This window comes from Rosa rugosa, chromosome 2, assembly GCF_958449725.1.
Source record: "Rosa rugosa chromosome 2, drRosRugo1.1, whole genome shotgun sequence".
Lineage (NCBI taxonomy): Eukaryota > Viridiplantae > Streptophyta > Magnoliopsida > Rosales > Rosaceae > Rosa > Rosa rugosa.
The window spans coordinates 66,823,049-66,833,333 of NC_084821.1; the positions used below are offsets into that span (position 1 = coordinate 66,823,049).

Sequence of the window (10,285 nt, forward strand, 5' to 3'; positions counted from 1 at the left end):
AGTCTAAGATCTCCTATTCTGTAACAATGCATGTGTCATATAGTAAGTCTAATTTTTTTGTTTTTTTTATGGGAATAGTCTAATGATATTTTTCTCTCCATAATCTTCATTCTTCAATGAGATCTTAACTCTGATTCCCTCATTCTAAAATGAAAAATGCAGCCGAATTGCTATTCCTATATACTAATACAGCATCAGTCTTATTGTCACGCCCCGAATTTTGAATAATCAATTCAAATCCGAAACATGAATAATAACAAATTACAACTAACATCCTGGGATTTTTTTCTCACAAACAACCACACTTCACAACTCTCAAATTTACAATAACCCAAATCCTCAAGTTATTTATTACAGCACACTCCCACCAAATCAAATTGTAATGCTCAAATGAGCTTAACTCGCCTCACTATTACAATTGCTGTAAAACTATAACCATTGCTCTAACCGCACGATCACCGTCCTGGTTCTCCTGTCCTGTAGGATTACCCGCTACACAATTTGAATAGTGTACCGGGAGTTGCAACAACACAAAACCCGGTAAGCTTTTTACAGCCAGTATGAGTAAACAAGAAAGAACTGTTGATTTATTAAATTACAATTCAAGTAAAATTCAACAGTATTACGTCTGCAAAGAGACATCAAACCACTCATGGAAAACCACAAGGAATACATTTTCACAATCCTCAAATCACAATACACCACACTGGTCCTGCAAACACCCAACCCACATAACACCACTCTGGTCCATCCCAATAACACGTTAGAGCTCTAACTGCCTCGTTACCTCTGACACCTTGGCCTAGGGTCAAGCAACGGCAAAAATACTTCGGTTAACACTATAACCGTCGCGCTTTGGACATCCCCATCCTCAGCACCATATACTTCGGTTAATAATAAACCGTCGCACTTTGGACATCCCCGTCCTCGGTACACAACTTCGGTTAATAATAAACCGTCGCACTTTGGACATCCCCGTCCTCAGTACACAACTTCGGTTAATAATAAACCGTCGCACTTTGGACATCCCCGTCCTCAGTACACAAACACTCCGGTTATCCATAACCGTCAAACTTCGGACACCTCGTCCTCAGAATCCTACATTCTCCAACTCTATACATACTCCAATGTAAATCATGAATATTAACAAGAACTCATCAATCATGATCATCACATATAAATATGATAAGTCAAATTTCAAACCATAATAAATAAATCATCACAATTCCACACTCTTCAATGTCACACCATTCCACATATAATCACGTAAATATATATATATATACGTAATCACCCACTCAGGAATGACCACTAATACCAACTATAGTTCACACAAGAAAATCATGAAATTCATTTTGTATAATTAAATCATTTTACTTACCTATGGACCGTAGTTGATCAAGTCCATATGATTTAAAACAAATATTTATTCCATAAATATTTTCACACAATTACTACAGAAAATAAAGTAATTAAAGGTACTCGGTTCGTAATATGAACCACGTGAGGTTTACTCACCTCTAAATTCCCGCTGCGTCTTCTTAACAGCTCAAAATACAATTTCACGAATCGTCCGCCAAATCAAACCGTCGATCACCTAATCAAACATGACCTTAACTTAGCCAATAACTCAAAAACATAATCAAACGACAATCCAACGGTCGGATTGAAATTACATGATGATCCAACGGTCGGATCCTCACGGATCGCCTTCCTAATCACTGTTTTGCATTTATACAAAGATCCAACGGTCGGATCTTCGCCCATGACCACACAAAGCCACTGGGACAGTCATAAGATCATCATATCAAAACTACAAGTCCATCTGACGGTCCTAACTTCACAGATCACAAATCTAAAGATCGAAATCGATCTAAACTTAAAAATTCATAACTTAATCATACGATATCCAAAAATTGCGTATAATATATCGAAATGATCGTATTGAAATATAGAATCTGAAAATGTACAGAAACCATATTTTTGATCCCCGGAGGTGGCCGGAAAGGGCCGCCGGAGTTAGTGGCAGAGCCGCCGCCGACCACCACCAATGGTGTCGGGGCCGGGCTGCTCTTCTTCCTCTCATCATGCTTGACAACTTTCATAACTAGCACGAAGTCTGAAAATGACCGGAAGGGGTCGAAAATTACCTTGAACAGTATGAAGGTGGCCGGAATTTTCCAGAAACCGGCGAGAAACTGCAGAAAACGGCGAGCTCCAATTCGACGTAAAAACGTCAATTTAAGGCTTCGATTCTTTTTGAAGAGTTGTTAAGAAACTCAAGAAGAACTCACTGGTTCAAGAATCACAGAAAAATATGGTCTGTAGCTCGAGATATACCGATCGAAAGCTTCGGTGGTCGGAAAAATTCCAGAATTTTGCAGAATCCGGCAAGGCTCGATTTCGACGTCAAAGCTTCAATTTCAGGCCTCGATGCCTTCTAGAGAGTTGTTAATAACATCAAGGGGAACCCACTGGAAAAAGAATCAATCAAAACGATGCACTACAGCTCGAGATATCTTGATCGATAGCTCCGGTCTCGTTCTTGGTTGGGTTTGACTTGCAGCCACTGCTACGGGCCACGCCGCCGTGTGAGGCTGCTTCTGGGAGTTTCAGGAAGTTGAGTCGAGCTTGTGGATGGATTTTGGTGAGGATTGGTGACCGGTAGCTTGAGATATCAAGCTTGTTTCCAAAACGAGCTCAAACCGGGCGGAGCTTCCCGCCGCCGCTGGTGGCCGTGTCACGGTGCAAGGCTGCCTCTGGTAGCTGCGCAAGGCTGAGACGAAGCAAAAGGAAGTGGTTCGACGCCGTTTGGTGGCCGGTGGAGGTAGAGAGAGACCGAAGAGCCTTTGCTCTGTTTTCGGTTTCGGTCGAGCGAGAGAGAGAAAGAAGAAAAAAAAAGAGAAAAAGAAAAAGAAGGAAGGAGACCCGGAGGAAAGGAAAAGGAAAAGGAAAAGGAAGGAAAAGAAATTTCTAAAAGAGAATCCGAGGAAAAGAGATTATAAAAAGAATCTCATATTTCCAAAATTCGTAACATAATCGTACGAACTCCAAAAATTTCGTTCGACATATGCACGCGATCATATCGACGAGCTCTACAACTTTTATGAAGGAAGTTTTTCCCAAATTCCGTACGTAGAAAAGTCGATTTTTCTTGAATCGCACAATTCGAGCTTTTGTTAAAACGAATATTTCGAAACTTCGATAATTCAAAAAGTTGAATTATTTCGGGTAATATTCGTGCAAAAGCACTTTAATCAATTCGCACAATTTCACGAGACGAAATGGAAAATTGCGGGTATTACACTTATGCTCATTATAGAATTGCCCTTAAATGTTTACATTTAGAACCAGAAAATTGGGCTCTTGGGCCAGTTAAAATTCCATTTACATAGAGATTGTGTTTGGGTTACAAGTTAGCTTTTCAGAATCTGGCTCGTAATGGAAATTTCTTCTCTTGCATGTGGCATCTATAAATCTTCCATCCCCCGTATTCCTAATTATCTGAAACACAAAAGTAGATTTAAGGGACCCTCCATAGCCCTTTTCAGAGTATCCTAAACTCATCTGCACGTTCGACAAAAAAAAAAAAAAAAACCATTAAATTACGAACTTTGTAACCAGGGACTGAACTTAAAAATTTCCCTAAAAATATTTTGGTAGTGTCTAGGTTTTTAATAAATAACTCTATCCACCTATATTACTGGGTGGCGATCCGGCCAGATTCCTATATCCTTGTTTCAGTTGTTTGTATCTATGCCCAAAAAGAAAAAACGAAAACCCTAGCTAATACTAATATGGCTTGGTACACAAGAAAGAATACCGGAAATAAAAACCAAGAACAATGAATATTGCTTTAGTATTAATAACAATAATAAAAGAACTTGCTCAGTTTTTGAGTTTGGTTGAGGATCAATGTTTACAACCTCAGCTTATATAGTAATATAAGTAAAATGTTCGGAGATTAGCTCAGAAAGTAGTGTACTGGGGTCACGTGGAATTTCCAGATCATGGGGAAAGAAAAAAGAAAAGAAAAGGAAAAGTAAGAAATTAATATGAAAAAATGGAAACGAAATAATGTGAATGGAAATGTAATTTGGACAGTCCAGTGAGGACATTGATTTTCATATGCTGGTTCCTACTTTCATATATAAGAAATGATGTTGGCCTTCGTTCCACAATTAAGAACAGAAATCTAAGAATGAAAATGAAAGATACAAATTTGATGTTCAGGTACTCGAGGATAGTGAGTTCTCAATACAAAAATATATAAAAGATACGTAATATTTCGTGACCGAGGAATCACCATCGTCCTCAACATCTAGTATGTACTAAGAAAAAAGGAGTATATATACCAATTGCTTGCCGGTCGATCAGTTGCTGATTGCAGCACTCAATTTCCTTCTCTCTGAACTTGGATCTAGTTGGCCAATACAAATCTTCTGATATGCAAAAAAGGAAAAAGTAAGACTATGCGCGCATATGAAAGTGATACGTTCGGAATAATCTTTACCTAGTTTGGTTTAGAATTTTGAAGGTTGTGGTATTTATAGGTAGAATCACTGGGTCCTGTTATGGTATCAAACTTTAATTAACTAAGGGAGCGGAGTACCTGTTGAATCAGCACGAGCCAATTTGTCCCTTATGAAACACTTATCAGAATGCTTCAAGTTGTTTCTCTTACGTGGAGTGGATGCTTCTGGACTTTGGCCTCATGTCATGCATGGTGTTTAGATTGCCATTACAACAAAAGAAAGAAGCAACAAACTTCTTTCAGATTTCTTAATTTGGGTCTAATCTTTTCCTCTCCTACCAATTAAACTCGTTTCTCATTTGTTTGTCTTGTCATCTTTTCTTCTTTACGTGCCATTTTTTCTGCGGGCTTTCGATAATGGAGCATGCCTTATGTCGCTGCATTTGTCATTCCACATTTCATTAACATAACAAGGTCGTTTTTCTGTTCTCCCCTTCCCCTTGAGTTGGCTTTTCGTTTTGTTTGATTTGGTTTGTTAATTAACGGGTGGGGGGTATTACGTACCATCCTTCCATTTTTCTTAAATATATCATACATCTAATATACTACTAAAACTTCCACAAAACTCCCTCCGCAAACTCCGACCTTCCTCATGCAATTTTGAGAGCTTAACTATGAACTTAATAATGATGAACAAGATATTAAGAAACTTGAAAGGAATCTTGATTATAATGTAGAGAGGTCGAAGACGTAAGATCTAGCTAGAACTTGTTATTTTAGGGCAACTCGAAGGGATCCAAAGATTGAAGTAGCACAAGTTCTTGGTTATTTAGTTAAGTGGAGCTAGCAATAAGCAATACCCTATTGACGGAATCCCTTAATATATAACTCCAAAATTCTAAACTTATAGCAAGAACAAATATGTTACTTATCTATGTGATCGCATAAATTTTAATTTTAGACAAGACTTTTGTTCACATGTAGAGCATCTACATTGACAAATTACATAAAACGAAATATATTCTATCATTATAATGGCTACAAAAATCAACTCAACGGTTGAAAAATCAGTCTTCAACTCTTCATAGTTGTGCATGTTCTCCTTTAATATCCGTTTATGTTGTCTTACCCGCACATTTATATCATTGATGGTGGATCGATCATAATATAGTAGAGAAGCTTTGCAAAGTTAGCAGCCTTAGCTCTTCATATATGTCTGTAGCCCTACAATGCACGCGTGCTAGCTTAGACGTACATGAAATTTGGCATTTTGCTTTACACTAAATCTTGTATAATTAAAATAGTGTATGCTTCAGCAAGCATTGTCACTCAAGCCTTTGGCTCCTTCGAAAAATTTGTGAAGGCTTAGGTTTCATTAATCCGCACCCAGTATCAATCTTACATCCATTCGTGCTTTGAACTTGAATACCTCCAAAAGCTCAGATTCTATCTATCTTCTATACCTCGTCCTCGTCCTCGTCCTCCTCTTCCTAATTAACTAGTAATAACTAAGATGCCAAACAAATTAACCTCCATTATAATTTACTTTGTGGGGAAAAGTATGAGGCCAGTCCAAATTGAGTCGATGATGGGCATGCAAATCTGTCGTGGTTCGTCTCGGTGTCCTATATGTGAAAGCTTAATCCCTTTTTCTCCACGCACTATGGTTAAAATAACCCAAACATATAGTTGATGACCACTCAAAACTTCAAGTGATTAGCTACTTTTGCTTAGTTATGTCCGTACGGATATAGTTTCAAAACTGTAAGGGCGGTGGAAATGCTCTGTAAAATCATTAATCATGTACAAAGTAAAGCCCTAAGGTTGATTCGATCATATTCGACCGTTGTCTTACATCGTGCATTGTGCAAGGAATTCTTAATGATGGATCAAAGAAAAATAGCGGAAAACATGTCATCGATCTAGTTATATTTATGGGCGAGAAAGGTCCAATGCTAATTACTCCATTTTAGATCGATCCACTGGCCATTGCTTCAAAAACATGTTTGTTTTTCCCCTCATTTGGCCATTTCTTCAATATATATTTGTGCATGTGATCAACTAATATGTATTACTTATCAACTTTTTCTCGATTTGCTCTGGTTTGAGCTGTTAATTTTTGTCTTTTGTCCGAAATCTTTGACTTGTTGAAGTAGATAAATGTATAACAATAAGAAACTGCACTTATATTTCAACCATGTGATAATACAGAATCTTACAATTGACATTACATTTAGATAAGTTAAACAAAGATATCCTACAGCCGACCGCCTTAAAAACCCTAGTTAAGGATGCCGGCCACCCAGGCCTCCCTGCCATACTCATAACGTAAGGGTGTTCTATACCACTTGATCAATCCAAAATTTAAAGGGAAAAGCACGGAACTAGCTAGCTTGCTAATAAGCTGAGCAGAGCTAATTATTTAGAAAATGATGATGAGGGTCTGGTCCTCCGGGGCTGATTCTCGTCGGCTTCCGCTCATACTTGCTTTGTTTCGCATACTCTTCCAGCTCTTTCTGCAGTTTTGCTGCCTTCGAAACCTGATGATTCGAAGCTAATCTGAATGACATATGGCTTCTTAAGTCGTCATTCCTCAGAGGCCGACTTTCTATGCTACTAGTAGCTGATGATAGAAGCAGAACGATGAGCAACAAGCATATAAAGTTTGTCATATTCTCGCATAGATGGATCCTCGTAAAATTTGATCAGGCATGTTTAGAAGTCTCTGCGTGGTATTTATAGATCTTCGTAGCTTAGTGGGCATGGCGTGCAAATCAAATCTTTATAATTATGTATATAATCAGTGTCTTATCGTACGTGTAAAATCGTTCGTCTTTGACGTCAGTTGTGCGCCTAGATTTCTGGCTAGATACATAAGTCCAAGCCAGCCATGCATATGCAAAGTAGTTTTCATACCTGATATATATCCAATTATGCAAGCAGATGATGGAGATCCTTGATATACTAGTTAATTAATTTGAAGCTCTAAAAAGTAACATATATATCTTTCTCTTTAAGGCGTCTTCTAATTAATGGATCAATCTACAGTTATCTTCAAAGGATTAAGGAATATGTATATGTAGGAAATCCAACGTAATAGTAACATGGTTGGCCTTTCATGCATGAATGTACAGGTAATAATTTCTGACACGACTATAAATCCGATTAATTACGATAAACAGTTTCCGACTGATATTATGTTGGTAAAATAATTATTTTTTTCTCACGCTTAAACCTAAAATATGAACGATTTATTATATTTTAGTATGATTATTTTGTATCGTTTTGCTTATAGGTCGGTCTATGGGTTAATCTGAATATGACACGAGTTTGATTGCGTCAAACCCATTTTACACGAAATGCATGCCATTGTACGTCTGCAATGAATTGACAATAACCAATGGTTTGACAGTTATGACACAGCAGGTTAACTACTTTACAGAGATGTGGATATTTGGTTTGATTGATAACTAACATTGCTTTTGGGTAAACAAGAAAAGTTATTGGCTGGTAAAGTAACTAGGTTGATGCCCTCATTCCACTAATTACGTGTAATTTGATGGATTCCACCTTGGTTCTTTTGGATAAAATGACCTCAATCGGATAACCCATACCATAAGATGGATATACATTGATTAAACAACTAATTGAAACGGATAATAAGCTAAATAAATATCTTTTCTTCTTCTTATGTTCCATTGATTTAGGTCCAAAGGATTTTTTTTTTTTTCAGTCAATGGTAACCAATAGAAAAGCTCATCTGATCATAATACTGCATTATTCCAGAGTTTTAACTTTTAGGCATGGCACTTCTCCGTTCTCAAGTCTCAAACACGTGAATACTAACGAGGTTATGACAAGTAATTAGAAATTATTTTTAGTGCTAATAAAGTCGTGAGATTGGTTCCAACAATGTTCTAGCTAAGTTATTCATTACCACCCACGTATAAAATCTTATGACATATCTGATCGGTAATACCTTTCTCGCCTATACTGCTGTACATCTCCCGTTTGGCCTTCCCTACTGATGATGGAGCCTTGTGGTGGAGACTTAAAGTGCCAGTCATGCAACATCAAGTACTATTCTCCCAAAATTTCACCCCTATACATTTAAAAATTGTGTAAACTGATGGGAACAATTAAGGAAGAAATTAGACCGTTGGACAATTTTTCTATTTAAATTTGTAATCCAACACATGTATTATAAAATAGATAGATTAGGGGAAGTAGCAAATTTCATTTTTATTTCAATCTTTTTCCTTTGACTCTTTGAGTTTGTCTTCGATTCATGAATTTTCAATTTCTTCATAAACATTTCATAAGTGCTAGTATATGATTAGGTAATCAGTAACTTAAAGTCCTTGGTTATAGTGGTTCAATTAACATATGACGAGTAGCATAAGAAAACAAAAGATAAACGAGGCATATAATTAACGAAGCTAGAGAGAGCATTAATTAATAGGGCTTCAGTTTTAGTGCATTATGTGATTCCTGAATGGCTAGATTGTTGTATAGTAATAAGCCTCGTGCAACATATACAGTTAAACTAGTCTGGTCAGAAAATTTGGCCATATGCAGTTCTTAAAAAACTAAAAGGAGGCTAATGGCTTGCTCCTCTTATTGCATTCCGGATTTGTGTTATTGGGCACATATATGAAAGCCAATTATAGTTTTGGTTTCTTCCTAGATAATCTCCTTCTCCACTCTCAGTCTTACACTTTCCAAAAGCTTTAGGTATTACGTCTGTATACGAGTTTTGTTTTTGAGCTCCTAGACAAATTCCATAAGGACTTACCTTGCATATATGCTTGGCTTAAACATGTGATGCATGCACGTTGAGACCTCAATTTTGAAGAGAACCTTTTTGACATGAAAAATATCGAAAAGAAACTAAGCAAGACATCTCATAGTAGCACATCATCATATACAATTAAGTAACATATAGGAGTAGTCCATGGGAAGAAATATTGGTTGCGGTAAGAACGTACAGTAACATAGCTTGCATGGAGTTTGGTGCGACTAGTACCAGCTTGGTCGGTGGATATGTTTACTCACCATCGACCAACGCCCATGAAATGATTATGTGATTTCTGGGGAATTTTAGTTGGTAGCTTCTGTCTACCGATCAGGTAGGTCTAGTCGGTAAAACTGGCTTAGTCTCTGCTCAACGTACCAGTGATCCTTTCTACCCACAACCAACAATCATCATAGTTATAATAAACACCTCAGGGCATTTTCTTTGCTGCATTGCTGTCGGGAGAATGCTAAATTAGTAGGACTGAAATATTATACATGTACGTGATAAAAGGAAAAGAAGCGTCTCAGCCACAAATCTTCAAGTGGATTTCATCCATATTTACAATATATTCGCTTCAAATCTCCAAAAGGACAAGTGTGCTGGGTTTTTCTTCAGGTCTGCTTATTGCTATATAGTTGAAAAGTACAAAAGTGTATTTGACTTCGTTATTTTAGAGATGATGCTTGCCTTATTTTGACTTTGTTAATTTAGAGATGATGGTTGCCTTTTCCCTGTATCACACTTTCAAAAGCAGTTCTAATTATATATTCAAGGTGCTTCAAGCATGATACAAATAAAAATGAGGAAGCTGGTAACATAAACCTAATTGCAATCAAGTTTCATATTAACTTATGACCAAAAAATTACAGATAGAGTCATAGAGCCTGTGAAAGAAACCAGAATCCTAAAACATGTTAGAATCTTCAATTTGGTACCTTTTCCAGCTTATGATATGGCGTAAAGGAACAAATCAAAGGTTGTATGTAGATAACAGAATACTAATCATTATGACC

At 37.1% G+C, this 10,285-nt stretch overlaps 1 long non-coding RNA gene across 1 annotated transcript; it reads right to left on the minus strand.

Annotated features, from left to right (window-relative positions):
- Positions 1-286: 286 nt before the first annotated feature.
- Positions 287-2,840, minus strand: LOC133734675 (uncharacterized). The gene is made up of 3 exons (XR_009858511.1): positions 2,151-2,840; positions 1,519-1,597; positions 287-492 (listed from the first exon to the last, which is right to left on the minus strand). It is a non-coding gene; the product is annotated as an uncharacterized LOC133734675 (long non-coding RNA).
- Positions 2,841-10,285: the final 7,445 nt, after the last annotated feature.